We start from the raw sequence: 27,778 nt of genomic DNA, 5'->3' as shown, positions 1-27,778 counted from the left end.
ATTGTAAATCATATGTTTCATTATGAAACAGAATTTAAAATCAAAATGAAAACCTTGCACCCACTTTCTCAGTATGAATTCAGAAAACGTTTCCGTGTGTATCCAGAGGGAGCTGAACATCTGGATCTTTCCTTCCCAGCTCTTCCCAGAGTGTATGGCAATTGACTAGCAAACATCTGACCTGGCTCTGTCATCCTGCTTTAAATATCTTTCATCATTGTGCTTCATACCAGTTTTTGCAATGCGCTTCCAACTTCTCAGAATCCTTTGCTATAGCTTACTTGATTTATCAAATTTGCAATGAAAAAAGCATCTATGACTTTTCTCATACTTAATTTAAAAGAACACATTTGAAACTTAGAAGGGGAAAAAGAAAAGCTAAAACAAAGATTCACACATAATTACTTAATATCACAGTGACTAATATATACACATTGAAGATGCCTAACACCACCTGCCTACAAGTTATATTTAAATTAGTATAACCATAACTAATCTTGTCCATTTTATCTTTCTCTTATTTATATGAAATTTATCATAAAGTACAGATAAAATCAAGAACTAATCAATCATACATATCTTAGGCAAAAAAGACTTGTGAGATTTAACAAAATTGCACTTAACACCCACTCTTCTGTTTTGAATGTGCAACTCAGAGGATACTCAGTCTATTTCTAAAATTTTTGTTACTACTTGTTGACTGTATTTATCTAACTATTATATCACTTTACAGCTTTGATTATCTTTGTAGATATTTGCCCCTTCAGATTAGTTTCTCTTTATAAGGGCTTGTATTTTAATTGTAACATTTGGTTTATAAGTTTTAATTTTCATTTCAATGGCTTACATTTTAACCTTCCCTCAGTTAGCATGATATCCTATATCACCTTTGTTTTTGTATGTATGTATGAGTGTAAATATCTTAACCTACCTCATGTATTTTCTTGCATGTATCAAGTATTAAATACATTTTCCATGGTGATAAGGATGGTATTGAAGATTACAATATTTGTGGGAGTGCTATTTTTCTGCTCTTACATAAGCACATGACACGGTATAATGAAAAGAACATTAGTTCAGAAATCAAGACAACTGATTTTTATTTCTAATTTGCTCTAAATTGTGCATTCTTGAGTAACTCAACTGTTCTTTGTATCAATTACTGTGTCTATAAAATGGTAATAGTGCCTAATATCACTATCTCACAGAACATATAATTATGGTCTTGGATCCAAGGAGTCCTGTTGGAAAATTCAAGAATGTTAGAAAAGCAGGCATCTGATGAAATCTAGTTTTCCAGAAAATGAAGGCTACACATTTAAACATGGAAATTATTTTAACGTTAACTACATGCCAATGTAAATCCTTCTATAAGAGCTTCAAAATTTCCCTACCTTTTTAAACCTTTGGGCAGAGTTTTTTCTACTTTGGATTCTCAAGATATGCACGAAAAAATATTTGGGCTTCTGGGACTCCAGGGCCTGTTGTTGTTTGTAGACATGGAACATCATTTAGCTTTATATCAGCCCTCCATGAATCACGTTATTTTCCTCTATTTATCATCTCTTCTTGCTGCTAGTCAATTGATTTTCAAAGTATCAGCCTCTAGAAATATTTTCTAATTAATTAACTAATTTTATTTTATTTAATATGTTTCCAATTATCATTTATTATCATGCTTTATACTGAAAGAAGGAGATGGTTTGTTAAATTAGTTATCTTATTTTACTTACAATTCTAAATGTGACCTCATTTAAAAGAGAAAAGGGCAAAGATTTTCTGAAGTTTCTTTCTTTTATTTGATTTAGGATATTAAACAGTTTTCTAATGTTTATATGTACTTTCAATATGGAAACCAAATGTATAGGGTTGCCTATTGATAAATTAATAGACTCACTGTTTTGCCAAATATTTGGTCTGTCGTAGAATAATGCCCTTCAAAGACAGATCATATATATCAGTATATGTGCATGGCAACCATAATCATCAGAAATATAATTAGTTGCATGAAACCATCTAGAAATTAAACCCCACAAATATGTTGGTGTGCGTACACACGCACACACACACACTCTATCTATGTATCTATCAATCAATAGATCTATTAATCCACCAATCTATCTATCTATATTCTATCATCTGCCATACACACAAAAGGTAAACATACATACATACATATGTATACCTTTTGTGCCTAGGGCTTATTATAGCAAAGTTCAACAATTGTCTTCTGAACTTAGCATTATCTTTCCAAAAACTTTGTTGCATAATTTATACAATTTCTTTCTTCTTAACTCTACCTTTAGTCCATATGATCAACTACCCTTTATCTTCTAATTTATTATTCTACTTCCGCCTATGTGCTCTGTACTAATTATCTGACTTAGTGAAATGTTTATTTTTTTTTAATTAATTTATTTTTTTTGTGAGGATGATCAGCCCTGAGCTAACATTCGTGCTAATCCTCCTCTTTTTGCTGAGGAGGACCGGCTCTGAGCTAACATCTATTGCCAATCCTCCCCCTTTTCTTTTCCCCCAAAGCCCCAGTAGATAGCTGTACATCATAGTTGCACATCCTTCTTATTGCTGTATGTGGGATGCGGCCTCAGCATGGCCAGAGAAGCGGTGTGTTGGTGCGTGCCCAGGATCTGAACCCGGGTGGCCAGTAGCAGAGCACGCTCACTTAACCGCTAAGCCATGGGCCAGGCCTGAAATAAGTTTATTTTGAATGTTTTGATGTTTCAGCTAAAGGAACAGTCTATCTACAAAAGAGTTACATATGGCACATTACTGTTCCAAGTAACAACTGTATTATATACATGCATATATATACATATTTAAAAAGAAAAAAGAGAGACTAGATTGTCTACCATTACACCTTGCATATTCTTTTACAGCCAAGAATCCATAACTACAAATGCAAATTCAAACTGTAAATATATTTAGCTTTTTCCTTCCCAAACTCAAGCTGCTTAAAGATTCCACAGATATTGCTGGTCTCCCCCTTCTCCCTTATCAATTGACTTCGGTCCAGGAAAGCATTTATCTTCTCCTGAAGTGCACACATACACATATACACAAACACACACAAGAGTGAGTACCTAGGTAAATAAATGTCTGTGTTTATAAAGAAGTTATGTCAGTTTCTTAGAACTGCAGACGACTTGTTCTAGGAATAATACAATTTGAATAATAAACAAAAGATTATCTTGGTAAAAAAGATATTAATAATTTACAAAGCACATATATTAGCTGCACATATTCATCATGTTTAAAAATTAGTGGTACCAATAAATTTTTGGCATATTGTTTCCATTGATAGTGGTGACTATTTTAGATTTTTGTTTGTAATTCGTCTAAATAACTGAGAAAATAATTTTTGGTACTGTTCACAGATTTTGAGTGGGTATAGAACTTCATTACCTAGCACAAAATAATCATAGTGCTTCAAGAACATAGCTCTTATTTGCCCCTCTATAAAAAGAAGTTTTATACTAGTTCACATCTATTAGAGTTATTAATATTTCATAAGTATTCTTCATCTTGTTAGTTATCTCTTTTCTCTCAGCTATTTTTTTTTCTGTATTAGGCAGGAGGAACACTGAAAATGAGAGAACTTCTCAATATCTGTCTCACTCCATTCCACATCTCATAGCTTCAGGAATTACCCAATTTCTGCTAGAATATTTTCCTGGAATTTTTTTGTTGTTATTATGTTTCTCTTTCTTTTATTCTTTCCTTATCTCCAATCATTTTCATAGTTTCTGATAGGCCTGTTTATATACCTGTGAGCAGAACTGACTTTTTCACTTCTGGGCTAAAGCTTTAAGAGCAAGTCAAGCTTCACCACATTCTTTTTTAGCCTTAAGTACCGATGACAGGTCACGGTTCCTTAGAGACGTGTTACCTGCATATACAAAGGATTCATTAAATAAGCACCAATATGGAAAATTAACAAGATTAATTGTATTAAAACAAGAAATTGACCATAATGAGTTTCCTGATACACAATGATTACAAATTTATTGTTTGCTTTTCATGATTATGTGAATAACATAGACACTGTAGTAAACTATAAATATGAATAAAACAGAACAGAAAATAAGAGAATATTTTACTCTAAGATATCCATAATTAACGTCTATTATCATGTTTTTATTGATCATTTTCAATGCATTTTTGTGGTATACAAGTTATGTGTGTGATATCTGTGTTTTTATAGCAGATATATTTTTTGAAATCTTATTTCCTTTCCCTCATTTTCCCCTCACTACTATCATCTCTAGGAAAATATATTTAAAAATTAGCCCGTGACTATCTCTTCTCTTATCATATGCAAATATTTTAATAACACATTTTATTTTTATCATATCATAGGGCTATATTATATAGAAATATTTAATCTGATATAAACATAAATCATGCTTAATATTCACTACTATTAGTGTACCAAAATCATTTATAACACTACATCCCCAAGGAAAGGTTCTTTTTTTCTCTGAGAAATGATTTCTTGTAGAGTCATTACTAGACCAAATACATATATATATATATATATATATTTATTTATTTAATGTTCATTGCCAAAGTGGTGCTTAAAGTGGCTGTTACAATTCTATGGAGATGAATGATATGGTTTCCAATAAGTGATATAACAGAGTCTCTATTACAATTGAGTTTATAACATCAATCCTTGTCAGAAGTTGTTACTGACAGAGGACATTGCATAATAAAATTATAGAATTACCAATAGGATGATTTGTTATTTGATGACATGTACATAAATGCATAACAAGACATTATAAGTAATTTTTAACTTGGAAAAAAATTACAATTGTATAGACAGATAAACAGAATTTAATATAAATTTCTGTTGAAATTTCAATACCGATATAAAAGAGCCAATTCCTGCAAGTATAACTTATTTTGTAATGAAGTAAATCATTTACATAGCAATTTTCTCAGTGCACTAATGACTTCCTTGTTCCTTAGACTGTATATCATGGGGTTAAACATGGGAGTCACAACAGTGTAGAAAAGAGAAAGCACTTTATCAGTTCCTGCTGAATGACTTTTCTTAGGCCCAAATAGGTAATAATGGCTGATCCAAAGAACAATGTCACGACCATAAGATGAGATGAACAGGTTGAGAAGCCTTTGGACTGACTTGTGGCTGATGGCAATTTAAGGATTGTGGAAATAATTTTGCCATAGGAGATAAGTATCAACAGACATGGTACTGTGACAAATAACACAGCAACTATGTAGACCATCAATTCATTCACAAAGGTGTCCCCACAGGCTAGCCTGAGAATTGGGGGGATGTCACAGAAGAAGTGGTTGATGTGGTTAGAACCACAAAAGGGCAGAGAAAAAATCTGAAGTGTCTGCCCTATCTGGACGGGAACTCCACTGACCCAGCAGCCAGCCACCAGCTGGGCACAAACTTTGTGGCTCATGAGTAGAGGATAATGCAGAGGCTTACAAATGGCCACGCAGCGGTCATAGGCCATCACCGCCAGAAGGAAACACTCGGTGGCTCCCAACACAAGAATGCAGCACATTTGTCCAGCACAGGCAACTAAAGAAATTGTTCTTCTCTGGGTCCAAAGATTCGTGAGCATTCTGGGCAGAGTAACTGATACATAGCAGATTTCCACAAAGGAAAAATTTCCAAGGAAAAAATACATGGGGGCCTGGAGAGCAGGGTCCAGTTTTGTTATTAGAAATATGGTGCCATTTCCCATCAGGGTAATGATATAGATGATTAAGAATAATGCAAATAGGAACCACTGGAGATGGGGAACATCAGCAAAGCCCAAGAGAACAAATTCCATCAGTTGTTAGATTTTCTCCTGGTGGTTTTTCTTGGTGTTTCATCTGTGGAAAGAGAAAATTCAACATGTACTTTCCATTTTACCTTCATGGATCAGTGTTGGCTCTCTAAATTGTATCAGGACATCAAGATTGGTTCTCATGATCACTGCAATTGCTTCTAATTTAATATGTTACTATTTATGTATGTCCCACATTCTCAGTTTAAATCCTATGGATTATCATTGTACAAACTCCCTTGAAATTTCCTTTAAGATCATTCCATATACTTTCTGGATACAGCCCAGGATAAACCAAATTATGCCTTGCTCAGCACAGACCCTGGAAAAATTGGCAACTGTGGAGATAGACCCACAGCTTTGCCATATGATCTCACTTTTAATTACTTACACTTTTTGATAATTCTATTGTATTTCTCTATGATTTTTCTCTATCACATTTCAGTAGAACTATATCAGAAATTATCTTCCCCTGATATTTTCAACTGCCGATTTCAATTCTTCGTTTCCCTTCCAGCATTTGATGTTCTTGATCATATGTGTCCTTATTATACAGTTTATATTATTAGGCAGTTTACCAAAAAGAATGAGACAGAATTTTATTTTAGGCACACAGAGAAATAAAACACGTATCTTTTGGTAGGACACCAAGTGGGGAATATAAGAAGGTTTTATTCAGGAGAAGTTGCCTGGGAACACAGATACAGGTGGAAACAAGACAGAAGGTAACCCTGGGAAAACAGGAATGGCCTGGAGTGTCTTCATTACCATGTGCAGGTGTGTGGGCAGTGGGGAGGGGAGATATTGGCTGTTATGTTTTACCCTGTGTGCGCCTCCACAATCTTTGTTGCTCCTCAACAGAACCACTTCAGATAACCATTTCTAAACTCACTTTCCTTAGAGATAAAGATATTGAAACTTACTAAAGATGGATAATTTGATCATGTATGCATAGATTTGTGATTGTAAGTCAGTGTCTATTTTTTTTTATTGGACTGAAGTTTGAATACTAACTCCAGGGTTTATTATCTGTGTGATATTAAGCTATTGTTTAAATTTTCTAAGGTTTGCTTCTTCATTTGTGATAATTAAATGAGAAAATGTCAGCAAAATTGCCTATCAATTTTAATCTGATTATTTATTAGTTATGGTTCTATAGCTATAATTATGAATATGATATTATGTTCTTAAGTCTTTAGTCCCCAGGGTAGTAACACATTGCCAAGTAAAATTTTATTTAATAGAGTGGTTGAGTTGCTTTTTATTGAATTACTTTTAAGTTATTGAATTACTTTTTCCTATTCCTGCCTTTTATTGGGGCCGGTACTAGAGTAAGGTGAGTGAGACTCCTCGGGTATAAAATTTAAGAGACATTCACTCATTCTCAGCGCTGATTCTGCATTGCACAATCCTGCAAGTGTGTGCCTCTTTAGATATTGCACCCCAGGCATCTCTTGACCCAAGATCGGTCTCAGCCCTGCCTTTCATTGCTCCATCCTGGTGTGTTTGGACCTTGTCTAGCATAAATATAGTGTCGTGGATAAGGTATACAGTCCTACCACGAGGAACTAGATTCGAATTATGGCTCCACCACCTGCTAGCTGTCTGACCTCTTGCAAGTTGCTTAATCTCCCATGCCACAGTTTACTCATCTATAAAATTGCCTTACAATTGTGCCAATGCTTCGGAATGATGTAGGAATTAATTCATTTAATACAGTCCTGCATTGCTTAACGATGGGGATACATTCTGAGAAATGCATTGTTAAGTGAACATCATAGAGTGTACTTATACAAACCTAGATAGTATAGCCTACTACAAACCTAGGCTGTATGACACTAACCTTATGGGACCACCGTTGTATATGTGGTCCATCATTGACTGCGACATTGTTTATGCCGCACATGACTGTATATGAGAAACAACTTGAAAATGTCCTAGCATTTACAAAAGTCTCTATAAAGGTAGCTATTATTGTTGTTATTAAAAACTAAATTTTATTCTTCTAAATTTTTCTCTCTATTCTAAGCAACATCAAAATATTTCTCTAATTTAATTTTTTTTGTATCACATGGTTATTGTGGGAATGGAATGAGATCCTAAAGCAATCATCAGAGTGTTCTAAAAATATCAAACTCTTAAGATGCAAATTTTCCATCAATTCTCAATATGTTTGTTTATGTCATTATCTCTACTCTGTGAACCTTATACCAAGAGTACACATGACAGTTCAAACCATAGTGTAGCAATTTGGCTAGTTCTTTTTGTATGCCTTTTCTTTCACAAACATTAAATGATCTGAGAGGTAAGGACTGTGACCGTTGTCCTGCTTGGGAACAATACAGATCTTAGAAAACGCTTACACACCTAATGTGGTGATCAGTATTTGTTTCTGAAATTAGGTGAAGCAACAGACACTTTTTAATTGGAATCTTCACTGTTAAAAGGGAGAAAAAGGATTGATATGCAAGAGAATAAAAATTCCAATCTTTATGTATGACTGTTATGAATGGCAGCATTTAATAGAAATAATTTCACTCATTCTTTGAATAGAATTACTTCCAGTGCTAAATAAAATACAACTTATAGTCGTGCAAACCCAATGTTTTGGTGATGAAATCATAAATGTATACTATATAGATCATGTCAGATTGGTGTATGTTTTTCTCAAGAGGAGAACAAGTAGAAAGAGCAGAGATTTACTCTGTGTGCTCTCCATACAAAATTATGTATGTTACTCTTTTTTCTTCTACATGTTTAAGTTCATATTAATCAAAGGAAATAAAACTTAATGTTCTAATAGTTTTATTTTAAATTCATGCCTCTATTCCCTTAATAAATACAAATGATTCAGGGAATGTGAATTAGAATAATAATATTCTAATTCAGTCAGATATGGGAAGCTACCCTAGCTTCAGCTATATTTGTACACTTGACATAAATTAGCGACTTAAACCTTGAAATTAATTTAAAAGACAATATTAAACTTAAAACTTTTACATGACATAACAAAGTCCTTATTTCTATATTTTTTCTTTAGAATAAATGTTTTTTGAATCCCCAATGATTATAAATTTATTTCATGGATTGTTTTACTTTAAATCTCTTATTATAACATCAAGCTAAATACATAAATATAATACTTATTTGTTACAGTATGTTGGTTCAAAACGAGATTTTCCTATAGCATTAACTATACCTAGAAAAAATACTTCAATTATTAGTTTTCAATACTTCAAAGTGATTTAATATTCTAATTTATTACTATTATTTCACTGTAAATTATATATAACAGAGTCAGAAATATATAGGAGCTGCTTAAATAAAATGACACCTTTGCTACTATATGTTGAATATTAATTTCAAATGTAAAAATAATAGGCACTAAAGCTTAATATCAGTATAAAGTAGTTCATATTTACCTTTCTTATTTGGAGTGTTCCTGATTTTTCTCACCATAGATGGTTTAAATATTTAAATTATTGTAGGTGAACCCACTTGTTTCATCAAAAGAGAGTCAAGCCACCTTTAAAATACTCTCTTCCTTCTAAACATAAAGTGCTCTTTAAATAAAAGTAGTTATCTCCACCCCAGGGATCTCTTACACCTGACACATTTAAATTTTTAATTAAAAGCATGACTTTGGCCCTCTCTGATTTGTCACATGTTATTTTTTCCAGAGAGCTCTCACTCTACCCAGAGTACTTTCTCTTCAGCCTCTCCATGGAAGAGAGTGCACAGCACATTTTATTTCTTAGACATGAATAGGGTGCTGGGCAATATTATTTGAGAGCATCTAAAACTGACACACATCCAATTCTTACCTTGTGTATTATGAATGCTCCATGTGGAACCTCTGTTCCTGTTAGACTGAGCTCTTGAACATGTTTTTCTTATATTCTCCTCTATAGTAGTTCCTTGATCCCTAGTTAGAGGGCTGGCCTGTGTAATAGTTGAAAGAAATATCTTGATGACAAATATTTTTATGTATAAAACTAATGTGTTATTGGTTTCTCAATGACCACCTGAGCAACCTGAGATTTAGCTGTTAAATATATTAAACATAGTTCAAAAAATTAAAATTTTAACCCAAGATTATAGGTGAGAAAATTTTCCTTTATTTTGTAGCATGTCACCATCTTTTCCTAATTTTAGTTTATACCTTTAAGATGTGAATTCTTTCAAACTTTATTTACAATAAAATGAGAACCTGGAATAAGCCCAGCTGAGATAACGGGAAACGGCCAAGCAAATAGTCTGTACATTCTGGGCTTCAATTCTGGGCAAGCCAATTTTTTTCCAACACTTAGTTTGTTTAAGAATCTTGGCTTGGAGTCAACTTCTCATGACAAACATAGGACTTGCTTCCTATTATTTAGTAAATAGTGATTTCTAAGGGTTTATGATTATGAAGAGAAAATATTTACAAGAGAGGAAAGTCCTCTAGTAATGTGATAATAGAGAGTGATTGGGAAAGTTAAGTACAAAGTCTCAGGAGCCATGTGCCAGAAATCATGGAAGGCCAGTGAGGAGCGGGTGATGAGTGAGGTATCACAGGGGACCATATGCAAAGGAGCACAGTACGGGGGTGAGAGACCAGCCAGGCCTGAGCTACTGTGGATCCACATATAAGAAGTAGCTATGCTGAAAATGAGTTCTAATACATTGAAATTAGCACAGTGTAGTGGTATGCAAGGATAAAGAGATCTTCTTATGCCGTAGAACAGAAATTCCAGAAAAGGGCTCAAGTACAAATGAGGATTTGTCATTTAATAAAGACAGTTTATCACACTGGTGAAGAATGGACATTTAAAATAAATTCTCTTGGGACAACTAGGCAATCTTGGATAAAAAATGATAAAATTTGTTAATACATTATATTAGAGAAGGAAAAACTCCAAATGATACACAGGTTTAAACGTTTTAGAGAGTGAAATGATGAAGCATTCTAAGAAAAAGGTTTTATAATTTTTGAATATGGAAAGTTTAACTCTGACTTCAAATTTAGAATGCAGGACAAAAGTTACAAACAATATCTCAAATAAAGTATTCTTGGCTTGTTCTTAAATATTGATGGAAAGGCCAAAATAAAAATAGAAAATTGGACTAAACAGATGAAGTAACATTTCACAGAAAAGAGAGGAAAATAATCTCTTTAACATAGGGATACTCAAATTCATTCACACACACACAATGATTAAATTTTCTTCTGAACAATGATCTAGCTTTAAAAAAAAATCGGAGACATTTTCCTAGGCATATATATATGGAGAAGAAGCAGGCACCATTGACCAGTATCACAATTATGTTTACTCTTTGAATCAATCAATATACTGGCACACATTTGAAGTTATGCAGTAATATGATATTGCAACAAATTTGTACTTGCAAAAGATTGTCAGCCAACTAATTGTGAAGAATCATGTGGGTTTTCTTTCTCTGACTTACTGAGTCTCAACTTTGATATTGTCACGTATTCTATTTTCTCCCACAGCTATATGATGCCTCCAAAATATGAATTTTGTAATTTATCCAAATTTTTCTAGTGCTTGCGACAAGACTGGCTTTCTGTGACCCAGTGCATCTTAACTAGAAATGGAATCTATTTCTTTATTTGTTTTAAATCTTGGAAATTATATGTGGCTTAGTTTTAAGTATGTCTATTTATAGAAGTTTTGATTCATCTCTTCAAAATGATTCAGTAGTATCACCAGTCTTGAATCATATTTTTGTTGTCAATTTTATTTTTTTTGAGGTAAAAGGCAATTAATTTTTTTCAGGAAATTAATTTCAGGAAAAAATAAAAGTATGGCATAAAAATGATAAAGAGCATTAGGTTTTTCTCTCCATTACAAACATGATATGTTCATTAATGAAAATTTAGGAAATAAAGGGAAAAATGAAATATATGTGTATATATAGTTAATGGGCATTCCAAATTCTGTCTCTTAACCTTAACTGAAAGGATATGTACAGATATGTGCAGTGTGATTATGGCTTGTTTAGCTCAACAATATGCTCCATCCATGTTGTATGTAATTGTGTTTTATTCATTGTTATCACTCTCTGATTTTCTTCTGTGTGAAGTTATCACAATCCTTTCCATTCTAATTTGATAAGGATTTGACATTACGAATGATGCGAAGATGAACATTCTTGGACGTGTCCCCGGGCAGACATATGCATGGACTTCTGGTACATGCCTAGGAGTGAGGTCCTCTAGGTACAGGCAGGCTGTCTGCTAGAGTGGGGCACCAATTCCAACACCAGCCTGGGGCAGAAGCTGACATCGCTCCACATCCTTTACACATGTGGGATGGTTATTTCTGTATTATTTTAGTCTGTCTGATGAGTGTGTCATCGATCTCATTTGGTTTTAATTTGCATTTTACTGGTTACTAGTGAGTTATTTTCTTTCTCTCCTGCCCATCCAGATTATCTCCTTTTGTGAAATCTCTCTTTAAGTTTGATGTCAATTTTCTCCTGTGTTTTTGATTCGGAACACTTCTTTATATGTGGTGTGTTTAAAACTTCGCTGTTGAAGAATTTCACTCTGAACTGCTTCTTTGGATGAAGGGTACTTCTTAGTCAATGCAGTTCAACTTATCAATGTTTTCCACTATGGCTAATAATTTTATTAAAAATATTTTTCTCACACTAGGGTCATGAAGTTAATACACATTACCTTTGAAAAGATTAATTAAGTTGCATTTCATATTTAGGTTTACACACTATCAGGAATTGTTTTTTCTACAAATTATATGAAGTGAGTCAAGTTCTTTTTTATACATTTAAATTAATATAATTTATCAAAAGATCATCTTTTCTACATTATTGTGCAGTGCAAAATTTTACATGTTCAAGTGTATCCATGTTCTGTGGTCATTCAATTCTCTACAGGCTTTCCATATACGGTAATCTTTACTAGCTGAAAACTTTTTTTTTAAGTAAATGATAACAATAAAGGGGAGAACTAGAACATACACTACCAATTTATGGAAAAAATATTGGGATATGAATTACAAGATTAAAAAAACTCTATTTTTCAGTAAACAGTCTCAGACGGGCAGTGAATTTGGGCTGACAGACTAGTTCACTAAATATGCGATTTGCTAAAAAAAAAATACTATCTTGTTGTAAATACCACTTAGGATATAACCCTGATCTCAGAAAGTCCAACATAAAATGAAAAGTTCAAGAATGAGTAAGGATAATCAATCCATCTTAAGGCAGGAAAGTAAACTACAAGATAACTTCTGATTAAACAATAGCAGAATTAAGTGGGAAAACAGGTAATAAGTTCAAATCAGGGATGAATGCATTAAACATTGAGGTAAACATTTTCTCAACGCCATCATGACGTCCTTATTCTTCAGAATGTGTATCATGGGGTGAAACATCAGGGTGACAATACTATAGAAAAGAGAGAGAAATTTGTCTGTTCTGGAAGAATGTTTGGATTTGGGTCATAGATATGTAACGATCCTGGATCCACAGAACAAAGTCACAGCTATCATGTGAGATGAGCAGGTGGAGAAAGCTTTGGGTCTTCCTGTTGCTGACGGCAACTTCAAGATGGTGGAGATGATTTTACTCCAGGAGCCAAGTATCAACAGAAAGGGGATAATTACAAAGAGCAGAGCAAGTGTAAAGACCAACATCTCATTCAGAAAAGTGTCCCCACAGGCCAACTTGAGAATTGAGGGGATATCACAGAAGAAGTGATAGATTTGGTTAGATCCACAAAATGACAGAGAGAAAATCTGGCATATCTGCCCTATGTCAGCTGGAACTCTACAGATCCCAGAGCTCATCATCATCAGCTGGATACGGAGCTTGCGTTCACAACAAGAGGATATCGCAGAACGTGGCAAATGGTCGTGTAGAGGTCATAGGCCATCACTGTCAGGAGAAAGCATTCTAGGTTTCTAAGCATGAAGGAAAAATATATATTTTTTTCATTTTCTAGGTCCAAAGGTTTATGAGTATTCTAGGAAAAATGACAGATAAATAACAAATTTCCAAGGAGAAATGACTGAGGAAAAAATACCTGGGAGTTTGGAGAGCCTGGTCAACTCTGGTTATGAGAATAATGATGCCATTTCCCATGAGGATTATCACATAGGCAAGAAAAATATCACAAGAAGAAATATCCAGAGATTGAGAATACAAAAAAGTCCCCTAAGAACAAATTCCATCACTGAAGTGAGATTGGATTCTGTTTGGGTTTTTTGGTGTTCCATCAAAAAAATAGTGAAATTACTCATTTATCCTTTTGGTTTGCTTTTTATTGACTAGAGGAGTTTGAGGAATTAGTTACATACCATTTCTTATCTCCATTCAAATTCCAGCATTTTATATCCTAACACCAAAGAGCAAAACTGAATCGAATGGTGAATGCATGCTAAATTCTAAACATATCAACATATTTAATGTATAATAGTAGGTTTGCATTTAAATGGAATTGAAGGGTTCTAGAAATATGCATTTTCATTTTTCATTTGTGGACAGAGCAAAGCGAGTCTTCTTACTCCATATATTAACAAACAGAATCCTACAGCAGAAACTTTTACATCTGTCCCAAATCCCAGTGGAATGCTCACCATAAAATTTTGAATTGTATTTTTCAGTAAGGCAACACTTCCATGGAGCTTTTTGCAAGTACAGCATGTGTCTCTCCTCACCTATAGTACTGACTCTGCACGAACTTTGCTTTAAAATTGTATACCTCTTTCATTTATCTATCAAAATCAAGTAAACATCATTATCACCAGGCATTATATTTCAAGATCTTTCACTTGCCATATCCCATTATGCAGCAGATAGTCAACAAACCTATTTTGACCTATTGGTTGGCTTAATAATAATGGAATAAATTGCACAGATGATATGATTTCAGGAACTCTGCCTAGTCCGTATAACCTGAAGTCTCTCGCTATCTGCCATTAGTTAATTGTTCTCATTAAAAATTTCTTATTTTAATAACATATCTGAGATGAAGCATATGGAAATCCAAATTGAACAGTATTAACTATTATAGTATATAATTAATAGACAGTTACCCAAAAGATCAAATACTGAAGTGTTGGCTTAAAGTTTTTAGTTTTCCTTTTAAGAAATAAGGAACCATCCTATGAGGGGGAAAAAAAAAATCAAAAGATGACTAAGAAATGAGAAGTCCCACATTTGTAAATTATTATTTTAATTCTACCCTTCTTAATAAGAAAAATCACTTCTAGAAAATTATTTTAGAAAAAAAATTATAGGTTTAATCTCCCTTAACATAGTATACATGTTCTTCTGTAGTGAGTCATAGAAGCATATATAAATAAAGACAAACCAATATTTTGCTTATTATAAGGAAATTGGTCCAAATAAGTTTCAGTTATTTACCTGATTGATTAACACAAACATACTGTACTTATATAGGGTTCTGTAATCACCTAAGTGTTTTAGTGTCAATTTTGTTTTCAATTTCCCCTACTATAATGAAAGTGAGAAATCCAAATTTTCAGCTTTGATTTGAGTGCAAATTTTGAGCATAAAAACTTTACATGTTGAGTAGCTGTTGAATCTTGATTCTCAGAGTCTTACAGTGTTCTAAAATAATAAAGAATATCAATACAATACTCATATTGACATAAAGTGTTATACTTTTTCTTCCGGATTTAGTTATATCTGTTTTTTTCCCCTCAATAGAAAAGTTTAACTACATATACTTATATCTATCTATGTATCTGCTTACCTACCTACCTATCTATATACATATCTATCTATAACTACATATATCATGTAAGAAACTTTTGTTTTAATAAGAAATTGCGGGGCCGGCCTATTGGTGCAAGCGGTTAAGTGAACGCACTCCACTGTGGCGGCCCGGGGTTCACTGGTTCAGATCCCAGGCACACACTGACGCACTGCTTCGTAAGCGATGCTGTGGCGGCGTCCCATATAAAGTGGAGGAAGATGGGCACGGATGTTAGCCCAGGGCCAGTCTTCCTTAGCAAAAAAAAAAAAAAGAGGTGGATTGTCAGATGTTAGCACAGGGCTGATCTCCTCACAAAAGAAAAGAAAAGAAAATAAGAAATTGATATTTTTTTCTCACAATTGAAACTCATAGTTATTTTAGATTATCTGTGCTTTCAAAATACCAAGTCCTCTTTAAATAAACACATTCCTCTTATTCTACTGGTTTTATTTATTTCCCATGTATACCTTAATATTTAACTTTATACTTCTGTTTAACACTCATTCTAATTAGTTTTTCCAGACATTCTGGACAAAGCTATCCTTCTGGACAGTCACCCTATGGAATTCAGGTCCCCTGACCATCCACCCTACCACCTATACCAGATCTTGGCAGGGAGGAAGAATGCCCTTGAGAAAGCAGCATCACATAATTGTCCACTAATATTCACAGGAGAATATTCAAACTCAAAATTGTACATGTGAGATGCTTTCTTATCTCCACTTTTTTTAATGTTTTTCCCTTGATTCTTCTGCCTGGGCCCTGGAGTAGAGCAACACTAGACTTCTCGACCATTACACGTGCATGCTTCATTTACTGTGATCTGTTTCTTTCTCTGACTAATACAATCCTGTTGGAAAATTATTGTTACTTTTTTTGTCATCAACAACAGGGTTCTATTTCAAGGTGTATATCCAGTCTGTGTTAAATATAAATATTTTAAATCTGAAATATATCAGAGGAAAAAAAACCTACAGTGCCTGCTGTTATCTCCAATCTACTTCCCCAATCTGTGTGAAATTGTTTATTTGATATAACTGAGACGTATGTGCTTACTCTCATATCACATTTTCATTTAGAATGAGATGTTTGATCCATGTTCTTTTTTTCTCCCCTCTCTCTCTCTATTTGATTCTAAGACCAAACTCCCCATGATTGTCTCAATTTCTAAATTTTTAAATGAAAGTAAGATAAATTTTCAAGTTGCTTTCATATTTTTCAAGAAAATGCGGCACCTTTTTCTTTGAATCATTATTGTGACAAATTATATCAAGCCCCCAAAATGACATCTAGCTTACAATGCAGTGCGCATTGAGTACAATATTCTCAAAATCAACTGAATTAAATGATTTTAAAATGTTAAGCAATGCTAAACTTTCATGCGTCATGGTTACAATTGTGGTGATACTACAATTATGAATTTATATATGTATATATGTATGAGCATATTTACCTATTTGTGGAATTCATGTTTTCTTGGAATTCTATGCTTTTTTTCTATTATTTGTAGTTTCAGCAATGCTATATACAAAAGTCTATCTTACATTTTAAACAAATAACACCAGTTCCTGGGATCATATTTTCTCGTGTATTCCTAGTAGTGACGATGTTTGCTTTGTCCTCCTTCAATACAACTTATCAGATTACTTGGCTGTGTTTTTTTCATAGAATTGCTCCATCAAATTTAGCTAATTCCATTTTTCAATATTTTATTTAAGTTTTGCTTTTATATATGCTTATAATTTCTTCTGATTTTGTCTTTTTTTTTTTTTTGTAACTGCGGTAGGTACAATTCCAAGATGACCAAAGATTTCTGCTCCCTGATATACACACACCGCCTCCTTGCTGTTCAATCACACGCTAACATAGGCATTATCGTAAAGGCATTTTGCAGATGTAATTAAGGTCCAATATCAGCTGACCTTAAATTTGGGAGGTTATCGAGGTGGGCCTGACCTAATGACATAAGTCCTTTAAATCTACATATAGCAGCCAGAGCCAGAAAAAATATTGGAGATTCAAGGTGAGGGAAATGGAAGAAGGCGGGAGACATAGAATGCTGTTGGCTTCTAGGAACTGATCATTGTCCCCAGCTGATATCCAGCAAGGAACACTGACCTCTGTCTCATAACTTCAAGGAACTGGATTCTTCCAAGAACCTAGAATCAAATATTCTTCCCCAGAGCCTTAAGACAAGAATTCCACACGGCCAGCCCCTTGATTTCAGCCTCTGAGACCCTAAGCAGAAAAACAAGCCACACCATGCCAGGCTTCTGACCTACAGAAACTGTGGGATAATAAATTTGTGTTGTTTTAAGTTGCTAAGTTTGTAGTCATTAGAAGACTAACGCAATAACTTAACAGATATTGAATTTAATCGTTACCATTGTGAAGATAGAGTGGATATACACCCGGCCAGGAAACATTCTATCTTTTTCTCTGGGAGTGTCTGGGTGCCTCCTATTTCACTCTTAGCTAAGATAAGGCCAGTGGACTTTGTGACATGCTGTGTACGGTCTAATAGTACTCTGGAGACCCTAGTCAGTTTCTTTATTGATGGTTTGTAACTGTCCTAAAGGGTTTGACAATCCTGGCTTGATTACATAACAGAAAAATCACAACCCCAGCCCAACTCTCCTGTTCTCTGAACACTCTAAAAACCTAGATTCCTTACACAGCTCATCCAATCTCAAGTAAATGTGCAGTCTTACATATGGGGGAAAAAAAGCCCTGGAAAGTTCCTGGAGCTGAGTGTCTCTCAGACCTCTAGGGCTTGCCTGCATTAGAGGGAAGGGCACATGCGCAGTGGTGCGTAGCAGCTTCACGGGACTCCACAGGTGCTCCTCTGCGCATGCACTGTGGTTACGCAGTGCTGGCGTGGTAGAACTTGCCGGAGCTCTGCACCATGTTCTTTTAATTTTATTTATTTGTTTATTTTTTCTCCCAAAGCCCCAGTAGATAGCTGTATGTCATAACTGCACATCCTTCTAGTTGCTGCATGTGGGACGCGGCCTCAGCATGGCCGGAGAAGCGGTGCATCGGTGCGCGCCCGGGATCCGAACCCGGGCCGCCAGCAGCGGAGCGCGTGCACTTAACTGCTAAGCCATGGCCCCGGCCCTGCACCATGTTCTTTGACCATACTTAAAATTATTTTGTGAGTACGGTCTGTGGAGTCTGGTGAATCCTTTCAAATAATCAAACCGGAGAAAACAGTGCAAATGTGTTTGTTTTCTTTTAGGTTTAATAACGTTTTTACAGATTGGAAATATTTGTTTAATTATTTGGCATATTCAGAGATATATATTTTCTTATTTGGATTGATATGGTGAAATCCCCAAAGTTTTAACGTATCTATTTTATTGTCATTAAGTTTAAATAAATTTATGTTATCAACTTGCTATTTCGTATAAACCTAATTTATTAAGTGCTTTAATATCCAACATTTTTAGTGTGTTTTTTTAAGCATTTACATTTTTGCTTTTTTTTACTTTGGTAATTTTGAATTAGTTTAAATTATTGTCAGCAAGTACATGAAAACATTTTTATACATATTTTTTGGTACTGAAAAAGAGATATATGTCCAATTTATAAAATTACCACTTACATAATCTCTGATAATCATACACATTCATTTTTTTTCTTTAGATTTGCAAAAGATCCAAAAATCATATTTGTCTGTATTTGTATAATTTTTTATATTGTTTATTATTTTTCTGATTTGTCAAGTACTGAAAATCCCTTCATTGAGTCAATACTTCTTGACATTTTTCTCTTTCTTTTTTTGATTTGAGAATTCTTTCATTTATCATCATTCAATGCTTACTGACAATCATTCATTTTTATGTATATCCTTTTTTATAATCTTAAATTTATTCATCACTGTATCCATTGTTAAAGGTCTCTTAGTAATTTAAAAAAAATACTCTAAATGTTATATATTCTAATTCCTTTTAGTTCATAAAAAATCTGTTGCTTCTTTCAAAAATTAAAGGTAATTTGACTGATACTGAAATTTCTCTGCTAGATGTTAAATATTCTTTAAGACATTTTGTAGCAATAAGAAAGGGAGAAATGTAAGAATTTTCTTTGCTATGTAGTTTTATGTTTTCTGAATAAAAAGTTATTATTTCCTGTGATTTACATATTACATTCTCTTTGTAATAAGTCCAAACTAGAAATAAAATATAATAAATGAATCAGACATTACTTGAAATTCTGCTAGTGTGAGGAAGCCAAAATTCTCTTCTAATCCGCATCCTCCCAGATACTGCTAACATGCATACACACGCACTACCGACATGCACATGTAAAATGTTATGTGAAATTATGGAGTGCTATCTTTCTTTGTTTTACAAAAATAGAATTATGTTTTATACATACATTTACATTCTTTCTCACATGTTGAGAAAGCTTGGAATTTCTTCAGCAAAGGGCTCTAAAACACTGTACTCCAGTGTCTTAACACTTTCCAACTGAGATTACCTCATCTTTGCTTCCAGTTTTCTTTTGCACTGTAAAATATTTAATAAACATTCTTGAACAAATACATGTTCGATAAACCTTCTTAAACACATGTAATAATAATTCTTGGACAGATATTATTTCTACAAGATGAGGTTTCATTGTTACAGTTTTTAAAATAAAAAGATAAGTATTCCGATTTTTCTTTCATAAGAAAAAAATGCAAAATTACTGCCCCCAAAAGACACAGAATTCATTCCAGAGAATTCACATAAAAGCACTTCAATGAAAAGACTATTTACATGGTATATTACTTTCTTAGATCTGCTGTAACAAAGTACCACAAGTTGAGTGGCTTAAAAGAACAGAAATTTAGTCTCTCACAGATCTAGAAGCCAGAGTCCAAATCACAGGGTTTGCAGGGTCTTCCTCCCTCCGAAGGCTCTAAGGAAGGATCCTTCCTCGCTTCTTCCAGCTTTCGGTGGCTCTTGACCTTCCTTGGTTCATCACCGCGTCATTCCAATCTCTGCTCCATATTCACGTGATGTTCTCTGTGTCTCTGTATTTATTTTCTAAACTTACTCTGCCATTCTGTCTCATTAGGACACTGGTCACAGGATCTAGTGCCCACATTCAACCAGGATGATCTCATTTCAAAATCCTTGGCTTAATTACAAGTGCAAAGGCCTTTTTTTCCCCAAATAAGGTCACATTTACAGGTTCTAGAGGGACATATATTTAGAGGGGCCAATATTCAACTCACTGCACACCTATATGGATAGCTCATAGTGAAAATTGGGGGGGCCGGCCCCGTGGCTTAGCAGTTAAGTGTGCGCACTCCACTACTGGCGGCCCGGGGTTCGGATCCCGGGCTCGCACCGAGGCACTGCTTCTCCGGCCATGCTGCGGCCGCGTCCCACATACAGCAACTAGAAGGATGTGCAACTATGACATACAACTATCTACTGGGGCTTTGGGTGGAAAAAAACAATTTAAAAGAAAATTTGGGTAACTTCTGATACTAAATAGATATTAGCAAAGCAAAACCTGTAGTAACAAGGGGAAAGAATGATGTTACCAGAGAACAGAAAGTGCTGGGATAATAGAGGAGGGAACACTCTCAGGGTTTGTAGTCTTAAGGCAACATGGACAGCAATGAGATAGAAACAAGGAAAAATGCAAAGAAAAGACTAAGATTCCCTTGCTTCCGCCATCTCAGCTGCTGCTGGTTTTTCTCATTGGCTGAGTCCACTCATAGGTACAGACAAGGACAGCAAATATATCTGAAAGAATGGGAAAGTTAAAGAAAATTTATCACAGAACATGACCCTAATTCTTGGTTATATGACACACTAGGTTAACTAACATTGTATTGCTCAGACAATCTCTTAACTCACTAGTTCACAGTGAGGGGAAAGATGGATCTTCAAATTAGATCATTGCAATTGAGATAATTTTTGCTTTGATTATACAGAAGCCCTTATTTTAATCCTATGAATCTAAGGTCCCATAACATAATGTGATGCTGCTATGATGATATTAATTATCATTATTTAGGAACATAGGAGCAAAAGTAGAAGATATTTTACATTGTATCTACATATTAGCAAATTCTTTCTATAATTTCCAGTGTTTGAGTCAATGTTAACTGAATAGTTTTCTCAGTGCCACCATAATGTCTTTGTTCCTCAGCGTATATATAATAGGATTCAATGTTGGGGGCAAAACGGTGTAGAAAAGAGAGATCAGTTTCCCGAGTCTTTCAGACTGATTAGGTTTGTGTTGTAAATAAGTGATAGTAGCCGTTCCATAGAATAAGACTACAACTATCAGGTGAGAAGAACAAGTGGAGAAGGCTTTAGCCCTCCCGCTGGCTGATGACAATTTCAGAATGTTGGAGATAATTTTGCCATAGGACACAACAATCAAAAGAAGTGGAACCATAATAAACACTACTGCAGCTACATAGACTGGTATCTCATTCACAAATGTGTCTCCACAAGCAAGCTTGAGTACTGGGGGGATGTCACAGAAGAAATGATTAATTCTGCTAGACCCACAGAAGGGCAGAGAGAAAATCTGACATGTTTGCCCGATTACAGCTGAAACTCCACTGATCCAGGAGGCAGCCACCAGCTGGACACAGACCTTGTGGTTCATGACTAGAGGATAGTGCAGAGGGTCACAAATGGCCACATAGCGGTCATAGGCCATCACTGCCAGAAGGAGACACTCTGAGACTCCAAGCATAAGGACAAAGCACATTTGTGTAGCACAGGCCAAGAAAATATGCTTCCTTTCTGGGTCAAAAGGTCCATGAGCAATCTTAGGATAGTGACGGTGACATAACAAATTTCTAGAAAGGAGAAATTGCTAAGAAAAAAATACATGGGGGTCTGGAGAGCAGAGTCAATTCTTGTTATCAGTATTATGATGCTATTGCTCATCAGGATACTCAGATAGATGACTAAAAACATCCCAAAAAGAATCCATTGGAGATTGGGAATATCAGAAAACCCCAAGAGAACAAATTCTGTCTTTGTGGTGATATTTGATTCTTCTGTTTTTAATTTGTTCTTCATCTGCAGATATAGTAAATTCAAGATGGTTAATTCACTAGTGTTTTTGAACCACATTTTCCTCTTCTATTAACTGGATGGATACATAAATGTATCTATATAATCTCTTAAACTTTTTCCACCATTACTTTGCTCTGTTTCTAGGAAAAGGGATTTGAAAATTCAGAAATGAACTGACGTGCAATTAAAATCAATCCCAGAAATAAAATCTTAATATATATTTTTCATACTTGGATGTAATGATACCAAATATAATGAGAAGTGTGCATTGTTATTTAGAGTTTATTGTGAAAGAATAATATATAATTATTATGTCTAATAATATCTAATCACTCTATTATTTAAAGCATGGAATTGTGAAACAAGCTTTTTCTATTGTTTTTGTTTGAGTTCATCATTTTTTTGTGTTGGTTGACTTATTCCATCTTCTTTCATTTCAAATCATTTCCCATAAAGCTTTTGTTTAATTCTTCTTCAAAATGAGTTTTAGGTCCTCGCATTTATATTCCGATGAAAATCCATTTTCTTAAACCAATCCTTTGTTTTTGAGGGAATAAATATATGCAATGTTATCACTCCACCCTATGTACCTCTCCCATAACTTATGCTAAATATGGAAAACATTAATCCCATCATGTTCTTCAATAACTTTCCCTATTACCCCTTATACAGTGTATGATAAGTATCAATTAACTTTTAACTCAATCAAGAATGTAACCCATACACCGCAATATTTTTTTCCTGTTTCTCTCCATACCTATATAAGATTTTATGATCCATTGTCATGTAATTTCCTTGCAACCAAATACAATTCCCTACTTCTATGTTCCCTTCGTAATTGTGCCTAATAAAGTGTAACTGATTAAACTGAATTTTTTTTTTTTTTTTTTACTTTGGGCATGCAAATGGCTGGAGCATATGAATGAGACTGAAGAAAAACAAACACACACATCACATCACATTAATGTCATCCGATATCAGGCAGTCAACACTGTTTGACAGTTCCCATTACACTGTATTAATATTTGTTCTCCAACTTTCCAAAACAAATATTATATGTTTTCCTATCTCATCATATCTACTGTATCTGTCTCTACCTTCTAGCTTCATCAGCTGATATTTTTGCCTTAATACTCTGACAACTAAAACTGAGCAAATATTCTCTCATATTTCTATATTTCCATTTGTACTAGTCTTTGAAATTACTTTAAGTGAATAATTTTTGTTATAAATATCATTATTTTAAATATGTCTAATTTTATTTTACTTTATAATTGAGAAAGTTAAGAACTATATGAGTTATCTTAAGTAGTTCACTCATTTTCAGATAAAAATCTCAGATTTTCATGCTTTTCTGTTTTATTCTCTGTACGTTGATCCTCAAATTTAGAACTATCCTTATATAAAATAGTCTGACACAATTATAGCTTACCTTTATAGATTGGCATGAAACTATCTGAGTGTAGGTGTTTTTTTAACCTATAAACTTTTTAAGTTCTTTCATGTCAGGAAGTCTCTGTAATTCTTGCTAGCTTCACAATATCCTTGCTAGCTTCAAATATTAGCTGCCCTTAAATAGGACGCAGTCATGCGCACCCGGAGGACATCTTCTCTTGTGTGTCAATTTAATTTCCAGAAGACTGCTTCGTTTTGGGAATCATCCAGTTTTAATTTTTAAAACTACTGTCTCTGTAGATGACCTGTCCTTCTCTTCAGCCTCTTCGTGGCATAAAGTTCCCCCACTATAGGGGAGTCCCCTGGTGGATGGGTGGGGGTCCCTGGTGGGGAAGTATCCCCTAATCGTCTAGTATTACTTTCAGGAAAAAGTTAAAAATCTTTCCATCAATTGTATTTCAGACCTATGGCAATTGGTGTTGATTTTTGCCTTCTTTACTCTTATTTCCATAATTCATCCAGATATGGATCATCCACGCTTTTAGAAAAATGTGTCACATGTTTCATCACATGAACATGATTTGCTTGGTCTCTTGGTGGAATACTCCTTCCTAGATTAACTTTTGTTAAAATTAAAGCATGTAGTGTCTGCTGACAAAAGTCTGGATGTATCATTCATGTTATGATGTCTACTTGGGCATCAGAGAAGTTATCTAGCTGATTGAAAATGTAATTTTAGAAAAGATTGAGACAGAAAAAGAAAAAAGTAAGAAACTTTCCTTTCAAAATCATTTTCCCAATTCAACTACTTCTAGGCAGGTATGGAAATAAAATTATCAGGCATGAAGTTGCAAGCCCTATAGCCACTTCTACATGTAATTACATTTGTTCTTTCCCGTTATGGAGTTCTTGGACTGTTTGACAATGTGTTTTTAAATTGCATTTCTTTTTGAATTTTAAGCCTGCTTCTCCTTACTACAGCATGCCTCTCCTACATTGCCCCTCTGTATGCTTTATTACGACTGATTCAGTATCTGTGTAGCGGCTTCTTTCATGTTTATCTACAAATGAGAACTACACTCTTGATTTACTTCAGATAAGCTTGTCAGTTACAGGCTGAGACAAATTGAATATCCATCCACCATCAGAGCAGACTGACCTAATCCCTAGCCTATCATTCAGATGGAGAACTGGATATTTCTTTATTCAATTAAATATCTCCATCTCCTGCAAAAAAATCTAAAAACTGAAACAACATCTCAGATGTATCAGTGGCTTAACAAAATAAAGAGACATCTTACACTCATAACACAGTACAGTTTTGCAGTCAGTGATTAAGAAACTCTGCTTCCTTTCATCTGAGTCCCACTCATTCCTAGTTCCCCTTTGCAGTTCCCTATGGGATCTTCAGCATTCAGAGAGCTGAGAATTAAAGACGGACAGAAAATAAGGAAACAAATGCACTCTTGAAAGCCTCCACACGTAATAGACATATCACTTCTACCCATATGCTGTTGTAGAAGCTGATCACGTGGTCTAACATTGACATGAGGGGTCTAGGGAATCTTGTTTACTGTATGTCAAAGAAACAGAAATATATCTGGAGAGCATCAAGCCAGACTCTGTCACAGTCCTCACTCTTGGTCACTAACAGTGTGTTTCTCCTATATGCAAATTTAAATTTCACCTGTTTTTAAATCAAGTTTAAAACACAAAATAGCATGCTGTAACGTGTATACCTCTATATTTAAGTTTTAACATGAAATTTACACAGCAGAGTAATTTATGGTAAATACTTATGTATTTTAGATTGACACTATATATAGCCATTTGATCATCAGTAATTCTCATTTTATAAGGTAAAAAGGCAGTAACAAATTATCGCCTTAATTCATTTGTATGTTTGGGGTTTTTATTTAGATGGTATTACTTATGTGGTGATATCTATTTAGACAATGAAAGAACTAGCTGGATAAATTAAGGTTATGCCAAAAATAAGCAATCTGAGCAAATATTATGCTAAAAGAGAGATAGATTAAAAAAAAAAAGACTCATCATTTACCAGTCCAGTTTGATTGAAAATGAATCCAAATAAGTTGCCAGTATTTTAATAGGAAACATCTGAAGGAAAAAAAGACAAACTTGCTGTTCTTAGTGGTAACTTCTTGCAATTTGTTTGGGCAGTATAATGATTCTCTCTGTTCAAGTGTCAACATGCTCAACTCGAAAGACTTGGCAAAATAATGCAATGAATATCCCTAGCATCTTAATTTTAATTTCTATTGCTATTCTCCACAAAAATAATTAATAGTTCAGGCAAGAAATCTTGGAGAACAGGTGATTCCATATTGTGGCAAAATAGTTAACTCTACATCATATTATTTCTCTGAAAATGCAAAGATGCATTCATATTTTTTGTATTAGTAAAGAATAAGGTATAAAACTCTGGGCATGTCACTATTATGATTCTGCCCTACAGTCAAAGCTTTTCTACAGAGAATCAGGAAAACAGGTACAGAAGCAGAACAGAGAGATGACAAAACAATCCTGACCTTGTTCAGATAACTAGTTCCAATTTCTCCTAAGGGCTGTCTCCATCTCTGCTCGTTTAGGGGGTGGAAACAGTTAAAAGATTCATTACCACATCTGAAATCCTCTACAATATCTTTGTGTGAAGGCTCTATTCTTAGTCTGTCCTTATATTAATCATAGGTTAATTTTTAAATCAGAAAGAGGTAACATCAATGTGTTGACTGGGTAAAGCTTGTGAAAATATAAGCTAGAGTCATTAGAAATTATTCTCCAGAGGCTTACCATACCTTACTCTATATTAGCTGATGTCTTTTGGAAAAAAAAAAAAAAAGTACCATGATAGCTAAATAAATGGGAAAGAAACAAGGATGGTTATAATGACTTGTAGGGAAATAGTATTAGGACATCAATTATTAAATAAGAGATAATTTTTAAGTAAAACAGTCCTTAATCACCAGTGAATTTGTTGGGGACAGTAGACTAGTCTGCTAAATATGAGATCTGATGAAAAATTAGTTTCTTATTGGCAACACAACCACCATGAATATATCAGAGAGTCCATCATAAAACAGCAAGCTCAGGAATGAGTCAAGATGATGGGTGTTCACAGTTAGTTCATCCATCCATCAGTTGATGGACATTTGGAGTATTTCCAGTTTTGGAATAGAGTGAGTAAAGCTGTTATAGATACCGGCATCCAGGTAATTGTGTGGACATATGTTTCCTTCCTGTCTTGGGTAAATAACTCGGAGTGAGATTGCTGGGTCACGTGGTCAGTGTGTGTTTCACTTCATAGGAAACTATCAGACTGTTTTCTGAAGCGGCTGCACCATTTTGTTGTCTACCAGCAGTGGATGAGAGCTCCAGTTGCTCTGTACCCTTGTCAGCACTTGGTATTGTCATTTATTACCATACTTTAAACATTCTAGTCATTCTGATACATGTATGGGATCACATCGTGGTTTTAACTTGTATTTCCCTAATCACAAAAATGGTATTGAACAGATTTTTAATGCACTGGGTTGCCATCTGTGTATCTTCTCTGGTGAAGTATCTGTTCAAGGTTATGTCCGTTATTTTATTGTTTATCTTTTCTGTTTTTTCGTATTATTGAGTTTTTAGAGTTCTTTATATATTCTGGATACATGTTCTTCATTGGACAGCTGTTTAGCAAATATTTGGTAAAAGTCTGTGGCTGGCTTCTTCATTCCCTCAACAGTGTCTTTTAC

The 27,778-nt window shown here is 34.4% G+C and overlaps 3 pseudogenes; all 3 read right to left on the bottom strand.

Moving 5' to 3' along the window:
- Positions 1 to 4,941: 4,941 nt before the first annotated feature.
- On the bottom strand, positions 4,942 to 5,904 carry LOC131395629 (olfactory receptor 10AG1-like; annotated as a pseudogene).
- Positions 5,905 to 13,135: 7,231 nt separating this feature from the next.
- LOC131395368 (olfactory receptor 10AG1-like) lies at positions 13,136 to 16,970 on the bottom strand (annotated as a pseudogene).
- Positions 16,971 to 21,687: 4,717 nt separating this feature from the next.
- On the bottom strand, positions 21,688 to 22,643 carry LOC131395367 (olfactory receptor 10AG1-like; annotated as a pseudogene).
- Between the last annotated feature and the right edge of the window lie 5,135 nt (positions 22,644 to 27,778).

This window comes from Diceros bicornis, chromosome 31 (assembly GCF_020826845.1).
Source record: "Diceros bicornis minor isolate mBicDic1 chromosome 31, mDicBic1.mat.cur, whole genome shotgun sequence".
NCBI lineage: Eukaryota > Metazoa > Chordata > Mammalia > Perissodactyla > Rhinocerotidae > Diceros > Diceros bicornis.
The sequence above is the reverse complement of the archived record's forward strand: the minus strand, read 5'-3'. Positions and strand labels throughout refer to the sequence as shown.